Source organism: Euprymna scolopes, chromosome 12 (assembly GCF_053919585.1).
Source record: "Euprymna scolopes isolate OS-2025 chromosome 12, ASM5391958v1, whole genome shotgun sequence".
NCBI lineage: Eukaryota > Metazoa > Mollusca > Cephalopoda > Sepiida > Sepiolidae > Euprymna > Euprymna scolopes.
The window spans coordinates 119,148,405-119,172,185 of record NC_136493.1 but is presented as its reverse complement, the minus strand read 5'-3'; positions in this window follow the sequence as shown (position 1 = coordinate 119,172,185).

Here is a 23,781-nt window from a genome sequence, read left to right as displayed (position 1 = left end):
TGTACCTGACTCTTCTTCCCTTTAAAAACATTTAATGCTCACATAAATGTGGAATTTTTCATTTCTATTATATCTATTAAATATGTTTGCAAATGCATAAATAAGAGATCAAGTGCCGCTCTGTTCTTTTTATTTTATTACAAAAACGTTAGATATGAATTTACTTCATAGGAACTTGGAAAATATATCAGCACTAATGGCGCATTTTAACGTATTCTAGATTTGCTGTTCATGGAAGGGATCCTTTACTCCAGCAGTTTACAGTTCATGTTGAAAATAGTCAGTCTGTTTATTTCACCATTGACAGTGCTACCCTGCCCCCCGCAAATTAACAAAGCCAACTCTTACTGAACTTTTAAATCGTGTGAACGAGATAATTTTGCAAAAACTCTGACTTATAATCACATTCAATCCTTATACACATAAAGTAATGTAACATGACACAGAAGAAAACGATAACTAATGTTAAGGGTCACGCCGATGTAAAATTTGACAATAAAATTGACAGTTTACATTGAGCTTCCTGGTCTTTGTTCATGTTTCTATTTTGTGGCAATTGCCCCATAAAATAAGAGAAACAAGAACTATTAATTAAACCACTGTTGAAAATGACATGCGAGCCTGTTTCACCTTAAATTGGTTGGAAATTCACAATAAGTTAGACAGAACTGTGGTTGAGATTTCAGTGTCACACACACACACACACATACACACACTTGTTATTATAAGAGTCTTTTTGCAATAATTCTCAAAATCTGTGTAGAAAGTAATCCATAATTCACTAGGGAAGAAATATAAGGAGATTTTTTCAGGGCTATAAATATCAACAACAACAAAGATTCCCCGAGAGAGAAAGAGTATTTTACAAAGAATTATACATTTTTTGTTGGTTGTTATTGAGAAGCATGTGATCGCCAGGGAAGGGGAAAAGCTCTAAAATGTTTATTGCCTTAACGTCATAAATTAAACTGGATAACTTACTCACATATGTTTTGCGAGAACTCCATAAGATATTTATTTACTGACCAGATTCATTAATGGAAACGAGCTGAAACATTATTCACACCGATAATATTTATACCAAACTCTCTTTGAGGAGGATTATATTTCAAGATTCTAGATGAACAGAGAGATCCAGGAAACATTTCTGATCAATTTATTGCTAGCCCAACTCAGACAAATAAAGGGAATAGCCTTACTTGTAGCAATTTTGGAGTTTTACTCCCTGTAGATTGAACAGCTCACATATCATTCAACTTTTCACTGGATCTGAGTACAACCGATATATTATTTAGGAATACAAGAAAAAATGGGTATTGCTAAAGTTCTCATAAGATGATCTTTGATAGTGTTGGACGTATAAGATCCTGAAATTGTCAATTATCTTAGTTTCGAACCAAACTGTGCTCCTCCTCAGTGTCTTGGATCGAAACAAGGTACTCCGGCCATGGTCTTGCGCAACCTCTCCCAACGAAAGTTATGCTGTGATACAAGACTCGTTATCAAGAAATTTATGAGTAAAAATACATTTCTGGTTGCTGAACAGGCGAATATATTATTAGGCCTCAAATGCCTTTCATGCACTTAGAGTCCAAAGATATTCAGTTTCACACACGTTTGTCTTTCGTCAATGCCTTTCAATAAGTCCCAATGTACGGTACTACTAGTTCATGATTTCTATTTACAAGAGGAGTGTGTTTACATGTATATATATATATATATATATATATATATATATATATATATATATATATATATATATAGGTGCTTCTAGAGTATGTGCTTCTAGAGTATGGGCGAACAACATCCTTTCATATTCATTCATTATTTTAAAACTAGAAAAAAAATATATATATACCCACATACACACACACACACAGACACACACACACACACACACACACACACATATATATATATATATATATATATATATATATATATATATATATATAAGGGAGTATATTTTTTGGAGAAATTAACAAACTAATAAGTAAACATTGTTTGCAAGTCATTCATGAGCCACCCATGGATTCATGGGAAAACAATTATAGAAATAGATATCATCAAAAGTGTAACACAATTTTTAGACTATTTCTTTTTATTTGTACAGAATTTTTTTCAATTTGATTACAGGAGAAAACGTAAATGATATTTAACATTTCTTGAACAATTAAAAGGTTGAGTATATCTTTATTGTCGAAACTAGATAAATATATATGTGAGCCTTATATATGTGAGCCATTGTGTATATTTCTTGTATACATTATAGATATCTTCATTTCGGTCATTGCGTGGCAATCTTTCATGCAATTTACAGGTCTTAAATGTGCAGCTTAGATTTCTAATTTAGAGTATTTTCTTTTGTATTATTCTTTTTGTTATTGAAGTTTGCCCAATGATTTACCATAAGTTGAAGTAATATCTCACAGTAAAGGAAGTCTAAATTAACATAATTTCATTATTTTCAACTTATTTCAGACATGTTCAATATTATAATGTTTTGCATGCTTTTACTTTTTGTTTGCAATTGATGAATTGCAAGGCGAGAATTAGTGCGGATACTAGATCACTCGTGATTCCCGTTTTTCTAAAAATATAAGTTGTTGGTCACTCTTAGCTATGAAGCGTTTCAAAGTTGATATCAAAAATACATATGTCCGCAAGATTTTACTTGCTTTTTATCATATTTTTCTTTCGTTTCGATTTCCTAAAAGTTTTAAACTATTTCGTCAGACGCAAATAGAATTTCCATGATCGTTCATACTATCATGAATCTGAGTCCCTTTTTTAAGGCTTTTGAGATCAGTCAACGACAGGTCTTAGTGCTAGTTTATTTGATAAAAATAAAACCATGTGTGAATGTATAGATTAAAAGAAGTAAAAACATTAAGCCTAAAACGAACCTTACACTACATTAAATATCAGAAAATTAAACAAATAAATCATGAATAAGTGTATATATTTCACATTAGTCAAAGCCAGAAAACTTATAGCACTTAACCTTCATCAGTCCTAGTCTACATCGAATAATTTTAAACAACAATACATATACTTATTATTTTTATGGATTAAAGATAACTATTTTACTTTTTTTTTGGTACGCGGCGTTTGAAAATAGCATACGATATTGTGGCCTACTAACGGTATTGGATAATAATGAGAAAAAACACAGGTGTGGGTGTGGTCTATACATTTTTGCTTTATCGGAAGTTAAAAATAAATAAATAATTGTGATTTAATTATAAAAAAAATCAAGTAGACAAAAAGATAATTAAAGGAATAGTTTTGGCATCTGAATTTTTGTACATTTTCTTCGATTCCGATTACTTATATATATATATATATATATATATATATATATATATATATATATATATATATATATAGTTTTATTACTAGTATTATTATCTTTTTTGATATTAAACCATGATTTTATATTTTATCTTATTATCTATTTCACTTTGAGTGAGTGTTATTATATTTATTAATATTAATTCTCTAAATATTATATTTACTATTAAAAATAACGTTATTATTTAATTACTACCAAAGGATTCATCGTATTACTATTATTTATTTTATTGATATTACTATCTTTAAACATTAACTAATCTGTAAGTTATTAGTGGTTATCTCCCTTGGGACAACAAAATGTTCTTTTGCTTTCCTATTTGAGTATCATTTTTCAAAAATGGCAGTTATCTTCCTTGATAATTGAATTGTTTAAGATAAATTTAAATATAGCGTTCCAACGATTTAAAACTGGTAATATTGTGGTATTAGCATTTACTTTGACGTTTCTATATATCAACATACTCAACCATTCATAAGTACATTTAACATCCCAATGACTGCATTGGCGCTAATACTTACGGGCGTAAAGGTGGACGATTAAATGGTATATATATATATATATATATATATATATATATATATATATATATATATATATATATATATATATATATATATATATATATAAGAAATAACCTTCTTTTTCCACCCGATTTTATTTTATTTTATTTTATCTTATTTTGTTTATCAACATCAAAATAAGTAACTGTTTTTCCTAATATTTTAAACATTTTCCAGATATATCTGCCTTACTTACAGTGCTAGTTTTTTTTGTGTCTTTTAACGCCCACCCACTCTTTGCTGATGAGAAGAGGTTTTTTTTATGAAATAAAATGATAAAATTATGGTCCAATACTTATCGTCTGCCTCAATAAAATCATAATTTCCGAAACGATCTTACAATTCATTGATTGGTTCGTTCTGTCATTTGAAACCGGTTTTTAGTTCTTAATTTTAGTTATAAATTATCAATCATTTTACTCAATATATATAAATATATATTTGCAGTCGTCGACATACAGCCCTGTTTCGTTGTATCACAACTCATCAGTGCCGCTAGACTAGCATCTCTCCCAAGCCAAGGATTGAACCTAGAACCGTCGTGTTGACAGTCGGCGGTTTTCCCGCTCGACTATGGAATAGACGCCCGTAAATAACTCGTCGGAACGTCTATTTAAATAGACACCCGCCACCATCTTTATAGTGCTCAAATCGTATGTTCGTAAACAAACAACCAACGAGCTTCGCATTTTAAGCCAATTAAGTAGCGGGTGATACTATTTACGACAGTGCTCTACCCAAAGAGGGGGTTGTGTGTATATATATATATATATATATATATATATATATATATATATATATATATATATATATATATATAATATGTATAAATAAGATCAATTTTGGGCTAGGACATCATCATATTCTTTTTGTTGTTTTCCTCTCCCGTGTGTATCCGTTGATATCTTATCTGCTTTTATATACTATGACGTGGTTCTCACTTTATTAATGTATCTTACTGTGCCATATATGTACTCGAGAGTAAAAACAATGAAAATAATATGCTGTTGTCAAAACCCTGATTATGATGAACTGTATTTCTCAGCATTTATGTTCATTGCATAATATCCGTCACAAAATTAAATGTATAAAAGTGTATACCACATTTTAAAACCTTACTATTCTAATATTTCTACTAAACATGTAATAAACTTATACTTTTTTTCTATTACATGTTTGACATATTTTTCGTTTATAAAATACTCGTATGTGTTTTTATTGAGAACATATGGTCCTTTATATGTTCAATATACGAATATCTAGAATTGTTTTTACTCTGGTTGGCATAATCAGTGTTCCTTGTTTTCGCACAAGACAATAATTTACGATAAATAGTTTGGATTTTTGCAACATATCAATTTCTGCTAAAATGCTTTACTAAATAAATTGATTGTAAGTGCCCGTCTGGGACTAAAACACATGTAAAAACATATATACACATATACACCCATATATACGGGGTGCCTTATACATTTCAAGCCTTTCCGTAACATAAAAATTGCAAACATGAAACTTGTCTGCCTTCGCAATAATCTCTCCCGGCTGTAATGCATTTGTTTCATCGTTCAAACACTTTCTTGAAATTCTTGTAGAAGTCCTATGGTGAGAGCGTATCAATTACCTCGCCATTGTTTTTTTCATCGCCCAAATTATCTCACAACGAAGACCTCTAATGCATTCCTTGATCTTAATATCCAACAGTTTTAAGGGGAAAGATCCACAATAAAGAGAGATTGAAAACTTATGCCAATTTTGGTCAAATACTCTTTGATTTTCTTTGAACACGCTTGAGAGAAACTTAGCAACGAATGTCCGCGTCTTACAACCATCACAAATTATTGTGTGTGCAGTTTCTATACTGACATAAAACTGTTTAATTATTCACGTTATAGACACGCAATTGTATTTTCTATGAAATTCTTTAGTTAATCAATCAACTCAGGTGTTCTGACATCCTTTCTCTTCCTGTAGCTTTTATCATCACTAACATAATACTTGCTTTTCTTTGAATTACATATAATATTAAATAACTTCGGCTCGACAAACTCAACAACGCCCCTAAACCTATATGAAGCATTCATTAGCTTACTTTGGCAATTTCATAGGTGTAAAACAAAATTGTTATTGCATTTCGTTTTTCTAAACTGTCTTTACGTCCCGATTGCATTTTTGAAATTACCCAGCTGTTTTTAAATAAATTTCCGGGTACAAGCAGTTAATTATCTATATATTCTTCTACCAATCTATTTATTTGACTATTTACTTATCTATTTATCTAGTGGAGTAAACAATTTAGAATTTGAATCGTGGCATGTTTTGAAAGGTGTAAGATTTTGTTGATCAGTCAGTCACCGGAAATAGTCGAGCTATGACCGGGCCAAACGTGTCAAGTGTTCAGGCTGGGTAAATTCGGATGAGTTGGGTTCTAGACGCCGAGCTACAACAAAGTTTATGAAAGTCATCCGATGAGAGAGGTTACGGTCTCAAAATGGAGTCAAGAACAAACACGTCCAAGACCGACGGTCAATACTTTTATGATGACAAGATGCATGGAATTCAATAAACCATGTACAAAAAGACAACAAATGTATAGAGTGCCTGTCTTTAACCGTCTTTGCCTCAGCAAAGACGGTTGGTGAATACCCCAGAAGCAACTATCAACTGACAGGTATGTCGTACTCTTTCGTTTTCAATACGTATAGTATATGCTTGACAAGCACGCACATACAACAGGTTTGGGCGGTTCAGTAGAAATACATTAAGGGGTCTGGTGACAATAGTCTCTTATATACGTACACAATATATATGTATGTATGTATATATATATATATATATATATATATATATATATATATATATATATATATATATATATATATATATAAGTCCTGTTAATTTAGGATATATAGTACGGTTTTACACAGCCTACGCCGATTTAGTGCCAGCACAACAATATAGCGATTTTGGACACCCTGAACCTTCAACCTCAAATCGCTGAATAATAAAAAAACTGGTTACTACGAGAAAAATGACGAAAACATATACAACCGAAATAAATATAAACAACAGATAAATAGTGACCGCATTTCGAACAACGCAAAGACAGAAAAATAATAAAAAAAATTGGAGAAAAAACAGATACAAAAATAACTTATAAATAAATTAGTAAAGTTTGAGATAATAAAAACAGTGCGAAAATATGGGAATAGAAAAAGAAAGATACACAAGTTTTTTTCGTAAAAAAATAATGCTATAGCATGGTGTGTTTAATGTTACCTTAACGAGGAATAAAAAAGTCATATGAAAGTGTTCGTTTTTGTGAGATCGAAAATAAGTGAAATAATTAGGGTTTAAATAATCGCTGTTAATGTGTGATTCAAATAAAAGAAAAGTTGTTTCATATCATTTTCAATATTAGTGAAATTTTGTTATTGTTTTTGTTGTTGATGGTTGTGGCGTTATAAGAATAATGCTCAATTTTGTCGTTTATGAAATTCTGTATTGCACTATTTCATTGGTTTACAGACCATGTACGTTTAATTAAGAAAAAGAAAAGTGTGTAAAAGGAAAAAGAAAAGACAGAAAGAGGATGCCGTGCGATTCGACTACTTTGTATTTGTGTGTCTGTGACACGTATGTGTGTGTGTGCGTGTGTGTGCGTGTGTGTGTGTATGTGTGTGTGTGTACGCGTAAGGATTCACGGGGTAGGCGACAGTGTTTTTTGTATGAGTGTTGCAGTTTAAGAAGTAATTATAATTAATCATTCCCAGAATATTTTTGGAGAAGTTTTAACATGTTTTGTGTGTGTGTGTTTTTTTTTTTTATTAAATTGTGAATTTTCGTTGCAGAAATTGTTGATATGTTCATCGCGTTTATTGATGATGTTATTATTCGGAAGAAAAAACAATATATGCAAATAATTAATTGAAACAAATTGCTTTGAGGTGTTTATTCAGGGCCGAACAAATATTTTATTTCGTATCTTGTGAAGGTGAATCTTTCTGACGTGGAGTATTTGTGTTCAACAGATCTGTGTTTTTTAACATACTTGAAACTGTTTTTCCTTGTGAAACTTGGCTTTGGTAAATTATTTTTTTGTAAATTTTGTTGAAGAAAATCGTTTTTTATGTTAGCAACTTCATGTGACTTTTTGCCCTATTTTACAATTTTTGTTTTGTATTGTAATATGTTGCAGATTTTAGCGGAGCGGATTATCCTGGCTTATGGAGTAATTATTGTGAATAATTGCGTAATAATTACAGAGAAAACAAATCTAAAGAAACATTTAAGAAGATACCGAGGAAATAAAAAAGCAAAAAATTACAAAAACACAAACAAAAAGAAAACAAACAAACAAAATACTACCGAGTTATGAGAAAGAGATCAACTAGTTGATCTAAAGTTTTGGATGGGTCAGTGTGGATTTATTCTATTTTCCTAAGGTTCGGCAACAATTTTTATTTTCTTTGTTGTTTTTTGAGGATATTTTCCGTAATTTGTGGAGATCTTGCTGGAGGCATGCGATAAAATGCTCTCGTATGGTTATTAAAGAAAATCCAAATTCTCCTAAAGGTCATGAACTTATAAAAAGTGTGTTATAGCTGTGATAGGGAAAATATGGAGATCTCCGCATGCCTTGAGATGAGAGAGTGTACCGAGCTTTAGCTCTTCGATTGTTTCTAAAGACTCTTTCCTGTGTGCAAAGATTACTCCCCAACGTTTTGCATGGGCAACACCCATTGCACTAGTCAATTATGTTGCAAATATTATAGTGTGGCATAAATAAGGATTAAACAAATGAGATATTCTTAAGGGAAGAGAAACGTGTATACTGCACTTAGCTACGGATTTTTTTAAAAACTGTCCCATGATAGAAGTTTTTTTTTAGCGGCTCTTGCCAACATGTGGTAAGAATACTGTACGTTTTAAGTACTGGGCTCCTATATATAGAGAGAATCGCATCAGGAATAAGATATTTACTTGAGCATTAGAACGGTCCCAAGATTTTTTCACAGTCTTTACAACAGATTTGATGTACACACTCCATCTCAGATCAAAAGTAAAGGTGAAACCAAGAGGCTTGTCAATCATGGGGCCTCCCAAAAAGGAGAACACTTCAATTGATGCCAAACAGGATTCATAGTGTTGATGATGTAAACTTAGATGCAGAGTTTTATATGGATTAAAACAAACCAGATAATCCGTTCCCCATTGCATCACGTGTTTACGAATAAAGCAGAGATAAATTGGTCGTTTATGGCTTGGTAAGTTGCCATAGAGGGTAGTGTCGTCAGCATAAATATCTATCAATGATCTGAGGATGTTATTTGGGAGATCAATGATGTAGATTAAGAATAGTTAGGCCAAATATGAACTCCTCCGTGATCCAATCATTAAAACATTCAGCTTCTGCTTTCTACGCATCCACCACTACTCTCAAAAACCAATCTGAGGGGCATGATTTATTAAATGAAAAGGCATTTTCAGTATTTCCGTAGATGGGATTTTTGTTGAGTAGACTTTTATGCTATACCCAACAAAGGCTTTTGATAGGTAATGAGCAATTGCCTTTGAAAGAAACTTCCGTTTAGAGAGTCGCTTATCCTTTGAGATATAACTGTTAGCACATCAGTTTATGTCTAGCAGAATGAAAACCATATTTTATGTCACTGTGTTTTATTTATTTTTTTCTTTTGCTGAGGGAGCTGACTGCTTCTCTATTGAACACAGATTCCACGAATTAATCATAAGAGACAAGGAACTGATTGGGCTGTATGAGAGAAGATAAGGGATCATCTAGATTTTTAAATATGGGATTTACGGGTGAGGTTTTCAGGGGTTTGCGAAGCAATTATCCTAAAGGCAACTCTTAAACAACCTTTTAAGTACGGGAGCTTGTTCTGGTTATTTTTTTCATCACTTTAATAGGAATTTATAGTTTATTTTTACTGAAACCAAGGTTTTGTTCTTAGCAACATTCTGTATATTTGTATGTCACATAGTGTGTTTTCTAAGATAGGAAAACTACGGGCGGATCTCATACAATAGAATTAGCTGCACATTTCTTGGCAAAGAGATTGGCTGTGTTCGATGGTGAGAAGGACCATTGATTATTGTTGTGATTGGACACACACTTTTTGCGAAGACCTTTCTTATGTTTTTGTTACTCTTTTACAGTGGCTGCTTGCAGTCTTGAGAGCGGCATTATTTTCAATGCAGCTATTAATTTGAAGCAATGGAAATAGTGATTTCTGTGCGCAAAGGCATCAGCACATTCTGGAGAGAACAACGTCTGGTTTTTAGGTGTTTTATTAAAATTCTTGAAGAATATCAAGCGGTCTATATTATGCACCATTCTGTTATTTTGGGTGCGATGAGGGATACGTTGATTTTAGACATGGGACGCAGAGATGGAAAATGTACGAAAGTACTCTCAGCCAGTCATATGTATTGCGATGTTACGGTATGCTGGGGAACTGATTAGATTTTGTTTTTATTTTTACTTAGAAAATCCAGAGGTTGAAGATTCGAGTAAAGACAGGAGAAAAGATTAATATAGCTCGGGGAAAGTTGTTGGAAAATAGGTTTTGGAAACTTCTATACTAATCATCAGTATCGGGTACATTGGTGAGTTCGTGAATAATCTTATTAAGGTTATAAGCAATTGAGAAATCTTGACGGAATATTTTCTTATCATCTGTCTTGTTTCAGTGGGCTTACCATGCCATATTGTGAACATTGAAGTCACCACAAACGTAAATATAATCCGAAAGATGAGCAGAGATCATGTGATGAATTTTCTCAGATACGATCTCAAAGCTTGTAACTGCGCTCTAATGGAGCCATAGTTAGCAAATATAACGTAGTAAACGTATTAAAAAATTACATCAAATAATACAATTTTTTATCCATGACATTTTTGAAAATTTATTCATGAGACTGGTTATAATTACTTCATTAATAATTCCAAGGTATATATTATGAAAAGATATGTTTTCTCCTTTCAAATTTTTTACATGAATTTAGCTTTTACAAAATGCACTACTACGTTAAACTGGAATAAATATCGACATAATATTCAAATTTTAAACCGGTACGAACTTAGCTGTATGAATTAAAAAAAATGATCTAATGTTGCAGAAAATAGATATCAATAGAATGACTGCTGTGAATACTTTCTTGAAAAAATAAGGAAGCGTATGTCATCAAAGTTGATGATGCATTTTAATTGGTTTTAATCTAATTACATTATAAATAATTAAAGAATGCACGATAAATGTAAATCACTCTCATAACACTAACGTTTACGCCGCCAATTTTATAAATCATACTGACGCTTAATTTGACAAGATATTTAAATAGATAATCAAAACCTTGTTAGAAAAAACAATGTTCTATGCGTCCATATTATTGGCTTAAACTTCTATTTCAGTTGAAAATTATATTTGATATACACTCTCCACAAGAAAGCTGAACTATTATAGAAGCGACAGTCATATTTCAAAGTTACTGATTGTAATAAGACAATGAGTCATTACGATGTCTCAATTTTTATAATTAAGATGACGGTAAATAGATAATCCAAACCGTGTTAGAAAAAACAATGTTCTATGCGTCCATATTATTGTCTTAAACTTCTATTTCAGTTGAAAATTATATTTGATATAAACTCTCCACCAGAAAGCTGAACGATTATAGAAGCGACAGTCATAGTTCAAAGTTAAACTGATTGTAAGAAGACAATGAGTCATTACGATGTCTCAATTTTTATAATTAAGATGACGGTTGTGCTAAAAATATAAACTGAAGAAATTAATATATCTAAAACATGTTTCCACATGGAAGTAGTATATCAAGCTATACCCTCCCCTTTCATGCTTCAGTATGGAATGTGTAGCTTCTATAATACCGGTTCGCACCCCATAAATACATACTGATAAGAAAATATTTGAAGATACGAGAAATAACAGTTAGGGAAAGTAACTACAGTCAGCAAAGTGCATGGTAGAATAAGCAGGAAATGCAAACATGATTCCTTGAAAATATATGGCTGTATAGGGAATAATGAGCGATCAGTAATTTTCCCCACTATACAACAACCAGAAGATCGATTCACAGCAACTAATAAGAAAAAAATTGCTTGCCCAGAAACTTGCTTCAATTGCACTTTAGAGTGCATACAGAGCTACTCCCTTAATTCTCTTCTAGGGCTGAGCCATGATTCATGTTCATGAAAATAACCCCGGCTCATGTTCCCGATATTATTATAAAAGAAACACTTCCCATATAATATGGACACTTCCCTTATTATATTGTGTCGAAAGTGCGGATATTTTCTAGACACAATGCTCTATAAGATGCATAAGTAAAAAAAAAACACCTAAAAATGAATGTACACATATCTAATCGGCCATAAATTGATTGTAATATTTAATACTAGTGCGATTAAGCAGCTCTCCTTTGATACTTACAAAGCGCATCTCCGAACATTAGTATCCATGACAAAGAACATCCTGCCTGAGCAACCCTCGGTGTTACATTCAAGAGAAATATGATGTGGAACAAATACATTGAAGGCATCGTATCGTGGTAGACCATTACTCACATATTAATTATTTGTATTTCTACAGTGTCATCATTTGCCCATGCATGGAGTATTGCATCTATAACAAGTCTTATTGTATTGAATAAGGTAAAAAAGTCTTCAATCTAATGGGTCATACTTTGTCAGTATAAAAAATATACTAAAAAGTATTTTCATGAAACGTACTCTGAAACTTTCTCGCACTTGTGCCCTCCTCCCCGGATATATCTCCGTCAAAGCCGTTTAGCAAAACAAGCAGGCCCCTTCACTGTCGAGGTCTCTATATATCACTAAGTTTTATAATCTAAGTCATTCTTCTTTCAAAAAGCAAGAATTTGGAACTTCCTTCCTGCTATCTGCTTCTATTGTCTGTAATGATATCCAGAAGTTGAACTGTAAAAATAACGATATATTGTTAAGCTTTCCTAGGAATGATCCCAAAGAGTAGTTCCTTACTTCCAAGTAGTAATAGCCTTTGTTAGGGTTGAAGGTCCTTATATATATATATATATATATATATATATATATATATATATATATATATATACTGCGTGTCAAATTTTTAACGAGATATCATTTTTACCAGTAGTTACCGGTAGTTTCGTGTAAAAAGCTTCGGAAACGTTGGCAATGCAGTGCTGCGCGTACTGTGAAATTTCCGTACGGTTCCGTGCAATGTAAACAACTTGCCATCGTAATTGCTGAATCCAAAGTATGTGAGGTTTGTCAAATTATTAGCAAGGCATGTTATTTCGTCAGCAGAATGGTTAGTTGTTCTGAAAAGAGTACTATTACAGCACATCTAGAAAAAGGGAAAACTACTCTTGAAATAACGAAAATGCTAGCAAGGTACCCTAAAACTGTGGATAATTTTTTCAAAGATAAGTAAGAGAGCCGATAAAAGTAGATCTAGCGTTATTCTAAGCCGTTCTCTACTCCAAATTAGATGTGAAGTAGTTAGAACCATGGGCAGACAAGTGGAGAAGTCGGATTGAAGAATATCTCAAGGAGTACTCAATTGCATCTTCTGACAAAAGTGGCAAAGTCTGTTTAACCTGTTACAAAGGTCCCATCAAATAAACATCACATACACAACCGATTGACATTGACAGATGTAAACATAAAAAACGGATTTTTCCAAAGTTTGGTTCGCGGATGAAGTGCGTGTCACCCTTGATGGGCCAGATGGTTGGAACATTGGTGGGTCCTAGATGACGCCATCGTCATTAGCGTTAAAGGCGCCAACAAGGTGATGGTGGTGGGATAATGACTTGGGCATAGATTATCAGAGCTACGTTAGTTGGCCGTTGGAGAGTCCCAGAAGGCGCAAAAATGACGTCAAATTCTTACATAGCTTTTCTGAAGGTGCAATTTGAACCATGCTGTAAGAAGCAAAGGTTGACGTTCAGAAGAACTATTGTGCAAATACTCTTTGCTTTTGTTTGCGGCATGCGAAGGACCATGTTTCTGCATAAATGGTTGAATTTTTTTTCAGTAAAAAGTTATGGGTATATATTTTTTTCTTTCAACCTCGTTAATAACTTGACACACTGAAATCAACAGATATTCCTATCGACTGATCTACTGCCATAGTTTCGCTAATACTGCTTTAGATACTTTTATTTTCAGAGTGGAGTAGCTAAATTGCATAGTAAACACTTTCTCAAAGTTTCATGGATTTTTATTCACTCGATACTTCAATATTTAAAGGAATGTAAACTCGATAATAATTTGATACGCAGTGTATACACATACACACACACACACACACACACACACATATATATATATATATATATATATATATATATATATATATATATATATATATATATATATATATGAGCAAAAGATATGAGCAAAGAAAATCGGTCAGGCCTGAAAGAAGGAAGAAAGGAGTTTTCGGAAAATTTATATTTTGCAAATAATGGTTATAATAGCATATAATAATAAGTGGAAACAATTATGTTGAAAATTGTAAGAACGCATCTTCGCGAGGATATAAAACACCGAATTGCAGTATTAAGGAAGTTTAAAATGACTTACTAACATATTTTTGATATTTTAAAAAAAGAAAATGTGAAAACATCTCTTTCTGTAGTGAAGCAAATTGGTCGAAAGTTCGAACGCCTTGTAAAAGGGAAATCTGGATCGGTTCGCATTAGAGCATTTGAAGAACAACCACAGGCTTAAAATAACTGCTTGAAATAACTGAAAGGAAACTTATGTAGACCATAGCAAACAATTCTTAACAGGGGCTGGACATTTCTTTTCTAAGGTATACAATATGAAGAGGAATGACAGAAATGTGGTTTTCTTCTAAAAGGTGTACAAGGAGTAATTTTTATGTAAGAAGAACATCAATGATAGAAAACGACGTTTCTCGTGTTATTGCAAGAAAGATGCAGACTGGTTCAGGAATGTTTTCTGGTTAGATTAATCAATATTTTATCTTGTTAGTGATGCTTCCGGTGCTCCCGAACGGTACACTCGAAGAACTGGAGCAAGATCTTCGCCAAGTTTCATAAAAACAGTTAAATACGGGAGGGATAATGGTATGGGAAACTTTTACTGCAACAGTAGTTGGGAAACATATTAGATGTTGAAAATCAAGCAATGCAAAGGAATATATTCGAATCTTATATACAGGAATGTTACCAAGTATCCAGAAGCTGTAAATATCCCAGCACATTATTTTTCAAGATGAAAATGCTCATGTAAAAACTGCTAAAGTCACAAGAAGTGTGTTTTCTGATAATTCAATTAACCATTAATGTGATATTTTGCCAAGTCAAATCCCCGATTTAAACATATTCGAGAATATTTAGCCCATAATATATTGTGCCTTGGCTGGAAGAACTTTTTCGAATAATGACAAACTGTAGGAAGATGTGAAAATTGAATGGAATAGAGTCTCCTCTTCAGGGTTCCATTTTAGTTGAGAGCATGTCTAAAAGGATTTATCTGTTAAAGAAATCTATAGGAATGCGATTCCATCGTAAGCATTTTTAAATTAAATGTATTTTTCTGTGTTATTAGTCTCGTTTAAGTTTCCTTGTTCAATTTTCCATTGTTCAATAAAGTTTTAAGTGCAATACAATGTATATAATTTGTTTGGCCCATTTTTTGCTCACGTATATATATATATATATATATATATATATATATATATATATATGTATATATATATATAAATGAATTAGAGTATATTAGTTTCCTATTTTCAATATCGTTTTACATTCGAAGTAAATGAATATATTTGTAAGTACACCTATTTATGGATCGCGTACGTTAGTGTAAAATTCTGATTTTGTGTGAGAAAATAGTTGGTCTAGCCTGTACATGTATGAGCTTAGACGGGCGTTGTGGATTCTATTTGAATAATAAATTAGCTATGTGAAGTTTAAACACCCTAAACTTATGAAACTACGGAAGTAAAATAAATGACATAGTATACACAAAATAAAGGTTACGTTAGGAAAACAACACAAAACAAACTAAATTACATGATCAATACGATACCAGCAATAACAAAAAATATACATATTATAATGAATTAAGTTTGGAATGAAAGTTATAACAAAATATGTCACTTAGAAACATAAAGAAAAAATAAAAAAAAATTCTCGTCAATAATGAAGGAACAAACGATTCAATAAGAAATCATGTAACCCTTTATCTTATACATGTGCGCCTTACAGCTACAATAAATATTTGACTGAAAAGTAATTAATCTTATTTCCTGACAAGCAAAGTAAGTATTATATGCATATATATTTGTGTGAGTGTTGATGTGAGTGTGTGAGTGTATATATATATATATATATATATAAAAGTGGCAATGTTTGTGTGTCTGTGGGTGTGTCTGTGTGTACATTTCCCTATAAAACTACTCTGTCAATGTTCAGTCTACAGACTCGTAATTTTACATAAGCGATATTGGGATCCAGAAAAATATTGGAAATCCACATTCTGACAGACATCTGGTTGTCAAGGAGTCAACGTTTAACGATTTGAAATCTCTACACAACTCCTTCGCCAATTTTGGGTCTAACCTCTTTAAATTCTTAATGTAGTTTACTTAGAAACTGATCAAACATTTTATTTTATTTGAGCCAAACACAACAAATGTTTATGCAGCCGTGTAGATAAACGTGTTTAACGGTTAATTGTAGATTACTGTATTGTTACTCAGTATTGATTTCAAATACTATCACTTCACCATATCTCTAGCTACGGTATAGCTTGAACCATCTTCTCAATTATTAAATCATTTCTCTCTGATAGGTGCATAAGAAGACTAGTTGGTCGGCAGAAATCAGAAGCTAACAGTATAAATGCTGGGCTCCCTCATGGGTCCATTCTGGGCCAAACTCTCTTCCTGAACTACATTAATGATCTTCCAAATCACATCCTTACTTCATCATATACATTTATGCTGATAACACATGGTAGCACATCTAACATTGCAAACGACCAATATCTCTCTGATTCTCTCTCCTCTGATCTTGAGCAAGTGGTACAATGGGGAAAGAGGTTGCGTGCTACTTTTAATGCATCTAAAAGCAAGGTTCTATCTTTACATCATCAACGCTCTGATCCCCATCTGGCATCAATTGAAAGTAATGGATCTCGTCTCTGGGAGGTCTCATCTTTTGACAAGCTTCTGGGCTTAAAATTTACTCCTGATCTTTAATGGAACCCATACACTACATCCGTTGCCACTGCCGCTGAAAAATGGTGGGATACTTTTATCGATCTAGTAGATATCTCACTGCTGATCAAATTCTCTATCTATATAAGAGCCAGGTACGTTCAAAGATGGAATACTGTTGCCATATTTGGACAGGAGCTGCTAGAAAGAATTTATCCTGCCTTGATAGAGTTCAAAATAGACTTCGTATCCTCGTAAAGGAGGACATGTTCTCTTCTCAGCAACCTCTTTCTCACAGAATATATGTTACGAGTTTGTCTCTGCTTTATCGTTATTGTCATGGCAAGTGCTCAGCTGAGTTCCAATGTATGGTCCTCCTCACCAAACTTCCACAAGAAACACACGTCTAGCAGAACACACTATCAATAATTTCCCCTAATTTTATCTGTGCCTAAACCTTAACTTAGATTCCATGAGCAAAGTTTCTTTCTTAGAACTGTACGCCTATGGAATTGTCTTCCGTTTTCCTGCATTCTAGCTGACTATTATATGGTTGTCTTCAAGTCTTGCGTAAACAAATTTTTGCCGACCCGTTCCATATAAGTTAACAACTTTACCGAATGTCGTTAGTAACGAGTATTATATTGTCTAGTTTCTATTGAACACTCTTTAATCCTTATCCGCGAGTGGTCTTTTGGTCTTGATAAATGGTGGATCCTATGTAAAAAAAAACATCATTTTCTTCGTTGTGTATTAATATTCTCGATATTTCCAAAATTTGTATCTGTATTTTACATATTTTGCCGACTTCGCACTCAGGACATCATTAGGTCTCCAGTGATCACAACCCGACCTTTTTTTACTCAATTCATATTAATTATTACTTTGCCCTCTGCTGCAAAGATGCAATCATAATATTTAAAATATTCTCCAAACTACGGCAATATCCGTATATATATTGAAATATCGTTGCGGTTTAACATGAATTACGATTCACCATTTTTCAATTAAATATTCAGCAATTGCTTAATGCTAGAGTCTAGAAAAATGATACACGTACTCGTTTCCACATTGTATTTAAACCTAACGATAGTAAACTAAACTGCTGTAATACATATGTGGATTCCATATTAAGCTTTTATTCTTAATCCTAATGCAACAAAGGAAACATTTTCTTTTTAAATCTGCAATTTTGTTATCTTATTCTTACTTAGATTATAGTGGGTATTTTCGCTAAAATACTCTATCTAAATATATACCACCGATTCTACCGCAAAAGTTGATTGAAAACCCATTCCATCCACACAAAAACTGATTCAATATTAAGAGCGATACATCAAAAAACGTATATATCACAACGTCATAAAACTACTCAGCTGTCTTGTTCTTAGGATTTGTGGATTTCTGAATTAAATGGAATCTTATTCATGCCGGTTGCTTGCAGGCACGACACGATTTATTGATGATGTATACTTCTCTTTTTGTTCCAGCGCAAAAATACACTGAACGATGGTCCAACTTGCATAATAAATAGTAAAAAAATAGAACAAGTTGACATGTTATTGACTTTCTATTATTTATTCAGCCGTTTTGAGCCGTTTCTCAAACGAATGATCTTCGTAGGTGGCATTTATGTCTGAACTAAGAGCATTCCTATCTCAAGGACGGTAAAACAATTTCTCCAAACAAAATAATTTCGGACCACGTACATTTACACTTGAAAAAGTTAATAGCCAAGAAAGCTCGTATAATTTTTTGCTTCCTTACTGATATATTGAGCGAATCCCTAATTAAATATTGATGTTTTACAACATGCAAAATAAAAAGCCCACGTTTAAATGTTCTTGCGATACAATTCTAAGAAAGGCACTCTTTCTCATATGGCGGTTGATTACTATAGGTAAGCTTCAATCCGATACGATATATTTGAATATTAAAACATATGTTCCTAAGCATATAATCATAACCAATATTTGAAATGTGAATATATATGTATATATATATATATATATATATATATATATATAGATATACGTACATACATCGTTTGTTATTAGAAACAAGCATATGTATTTAAGTTAATTTCATGATATTATATTCTTATTTTAAAAAGTTAATCTTAAACGTGCTTATTTGAATAGAGAAATCCACTAAAATACTCAGCAAGACACACAAAACCACACACACACATACATCCACACTAACACATACACACACACGCACACACACATATATATATATATATATATATATATATATATATATATTCCTGAAAATACAATATGCCCCTTTGATTTTGTCTTTGAAATAAAAAAAAAACTTTCCTATAAAAAACATGAATAAAAGGGAACGTATAGGTTTTAATCCGCAATAACATAAGTGTTAAAAAATATCACATTTGCTTATTACAATGTTTCTTAATAGCGAACCAATTGACGTAAAACACAGATAAGGAATGGTCTTATGCTGCCAAAATGTATTTAATAATTCTTTAAAATTTACGAAAATCAAAGATATGTTATTTTATTCTCATATGAAATCATAAATATGATTTCAATTGTTTTATATTCATTCAACTAATACGAAACAAATGGTTGTATTGTTTGCATGGTTTACCGATGTTTTTTTTATATCGTAGCTACTTTAAAGAATAAACTGAATACTTTTGTATGGGATCATATGTATTTTAAAGCATTCTAAACAAAAGTACTTCTATTGATAGGTGCGTATCAATTTTGACAGTCACCTATTTAGTAAGTGGCCTTATTCATTGATAAAACGTCACTTAAAAATCAGCATAAAACTGAATAACATAAGGCATGTATCAGTGTTTATAATAACATAGATGATTGATTAGAAGGACGGTTGTTTTGAGATTTTGAGGTTAATCGCTTAGTAGAATATTGGAATATAAATTTTGCGAAAAACCTAATTGTTTAATTTGAGAAGTCGATCTAGGAGATAAAGAAATGCGTTAATGCTGAGTGGCGCATGGTAGCTGTTATATAAAACAATGGTGTTGAATGAGCGGAATTTACTGATTGCAGGGTTGTACCATATTATCATGGAATAAACACCTTCTCCCGAGAAAACCCGGAATATACGACGTAACCATATTAGAGGAAGATCCGCCCAAAATGAATTAAAAATAGAGGTAGAGTGTACTTATCTACCTATTGATGTATGGAAAATTATCACCTATGATAGGCTCCAACTGATCGAGCAATAAAAACAAAAGCGCCTTAAAATACACAAACGGGAAAATTGGCTCTATGCAATCACAATATAGTTTCCTCTAAATAAATTATTATAGGAGATCAGCATTTAGGATAAATATTTTGCCGATGAAATGTGCATAGGTTAAACTAATCCCCTTCTCCAATGTACAGCTTAACGCTATTTTTACTCGAGAATTTTATTAATAAATATAAATAAAACTATATGCTTTATTTTTATGTTCGATATATATTTTTTTACTTAATGTGTATCTACACCTCGTTTTGAAACATTTGTTTCACTATGAAAAAACACGAGTCTTAATAATTTGTTGCTCATGATATGCGGCATTTATTACTTTGCTGAGCAAACTCTCCATATTACAAAGGGGAACTTTCCAACAAAACTATCTCCCTGGGAATGACAGAAACAATGACTGAATATTATAATGGTTTTAATTGTTTTAAACATATGACATTAAGAAATAACTAGAGCAACGCAAGATTTATTCCCAAAACCTCCCATGAATATCATTGAACTTGGTAGCATGACGTGTTTTCAATAATGTTTGACTGAAACTAAACTTGGTTAACATGCCCGCAACAATGATTAACCACGCTACTTTTATCTATTATCACTAGGAGTGTGGCAATAGAATAGTCTTTTCATTGTTTTGACTCCGGCGTAAATATCAGTTAATATTGTATATATATATATATATATATATATATATATATATATATATATATATATATATATATACATATATATATATATATATATATATATACAACGTGATGCAGTTCTCGATTGATTTACTGAGGCTGTGTCGGATATATAGTCCAGAGTTATAACAATGAAAAACATATGCTGTTTTCACAGCCCTAATCATGACGTTATGCCTTTGACATATATGAAAATATTCAAGTCCATAGTAATTGCAAAAAAATTGTGTTCCCTGCTCATAAAAGCAATGATTAGAGATTCATTTAGCGAACTTCGATTATTGTTCATTCATTACATAGCGAGAAAAGTGATATGTAAGATGCGGATTCTTGGGGATATAATTGTAGATTAATTAAAAATGTTTAAATATTTAGTCATTATATAGTCTAAGAATAATATATTTTATGAAATACCAAAAAAAAAAGACAAAGGCGGGCAGCTGTGTGAGATGTAGCATGGGTGTAACCGTAGATAAACTATAATTCTATACATTCTGATTATGACTTAACCACCTTATACTATGTTATATAATAAACAGGGAAAATAGTGTACCTTATATAAAATAAGGAATACTAATTACCAAATAAAATTGTTGCATTTTGGAAAATATCGAGGGAACGTTTAGCTTATTGGTATATCATTTTAGTATGAGTTAATCGTGTGAAATGTCATACGCAGTTACACATAAAGCGAATATTTACAGTTAAATGCTATTTAAAAAAAGCGTAGTTGAATCATTAATGACTATAAATAAAATGTAGAAAATTTGTAAGGAACGTCCATAAAAATTACTGCACCCGCTGTAGATGTATAAGGAAAATCCTGTAAAAGTACTGCGTCCTCTGAAGATGTGTAATGTTGCAGCAACGTAAAGCAATTCAATAACAAGTAAACACCGGTTCTGCACGGAATCCAACTAGCAAGGTACCTAGATGGACGCGAACGGTTACTCAGAACGGATCGAAAAATCGGTTACTCAGAACGGTCTTAACAACGGTAAGATATACTCACACCAACATGGCACGTGAAGCAACAGCAACACGATTCCCGACCAAGTCAATCATCGTTCTCCAACGTCTTTCAATCACCCGCTTTTATGGCCGTTGCAGGCCGGCTAAATTTGCATATTGCGAGAATTCATGTGACTTTGCGAGATATAATCCTTTATAAAAGACGGCGGCCGCCATCTTGATCTTTCTTTCTCTATTTTTAGTCGGCGATGCCGAGCCGGCCCCGAGGTAAGATTTTCCTTTTCGTCCGTCTCCCTTACGTACCCACACAACACACAAACACGCGGGCGCTTGTCTCCTGGATGCACATTACACTCCCCCATGATCTGATGATCACATAGGGAGCATTGAGGGTGGCCTTTTAGTGCGTGTGCTTCTGCGAAGAGGTACATTCACTTGTTCAGATTCGGGCTCTGGATTTGGTTCGGCCTCATCCGTGTATCAGCAGCTCATCACTGGACGCTTCAATGCTTTCTTCTGTAGTTGTGTGACGCGCCTCGGTAGCTGGGCGAAGATCTCGCACATGTCGTGGGGTTCCATCGACCAACACCGACTGCTGGCTAATCACTCCAGATATTTGTCCTCGCTTAAACTTGTCGGTGCACCGATTTCCTGGGGGGCGCACCCACACTGGATCTCCCACTTCATATCTGTTACATGTTCCCTTGTCGGCTGGCTGTGTAGTGTTGATTCCCTTCACTCCGACTCGGTATGTGTAAATAGCATTCGCAGGTGCGGTTGAAGGAGACGTCCCGTCCTTTGGCGTAATGTTATACCAATATATGTCTTCCGTAATAGTACATCGCTTCCTGGCAGCAATTCTTTAGATGCTGCGATGGCTACTTTAAGCAATGCCATTTCCTGACGGCACATGCGCACATCGCAACCGTAGTCGGACGCCCCACTCATCTAACAACTGCCGGACTTGCTGGCTACAAAACGCTGCATCATTGTCAGTCAGGAGCTCTTCCGGCGCCCCTCGCTCAGAAAAAATGGATGATAGGTGGCGAACAACATTTGCCGAATCCTGTCTGGTCATCTGACGCCAAACCGTAAATCTCGTAGGCCCGCAATCAATGAGAGTTAGAAAGGGCTTGGCACTGTAATGGGTGATATCCAGCCGCTGCCATACACCCTAAACTTCCAATCGATCCTTCTGCCATAGCTCTGGTGCCGGATCAAAAAACTGACAAGCCTCACAATTTCTGATGATCTATCTGACATCCATCTTGGTCACTGCTGGGTATACGCGCCTCACAAAATAAAGGGTCCTCTTGATACCCGGATGTCCGCTCTGTGCATGAATTTTTTTTGTATTTGACATGGGTCGATTGCAACTGCACAAGATCGAGCAGTAATCTCCATTCCCATCTTCGCGGCTTCATACCATTTGTGAGGTACTCGGGTCAGTTGGTCAGCACGATTACAATGTGATTGCACCAGAGTGACGCTCAGTGATAGCCCATACTCAGATACCAGGGTTTTTAGCGTGTCGAGCCTTCTCCGTATTAACATTTCGCTTGCTGCCTTGGTACGGATTCGTGTCCGTCCTGAAAGTGTGTCAGACACCCAGTGGTAGACACAGAGAGAATCTGTGTACAAGGTCAACTTCTTAGACTGCCACTGCAGGGCCAGATTTATCCCCTTTACAACGGCGTCCAGCTCTGTCAGGT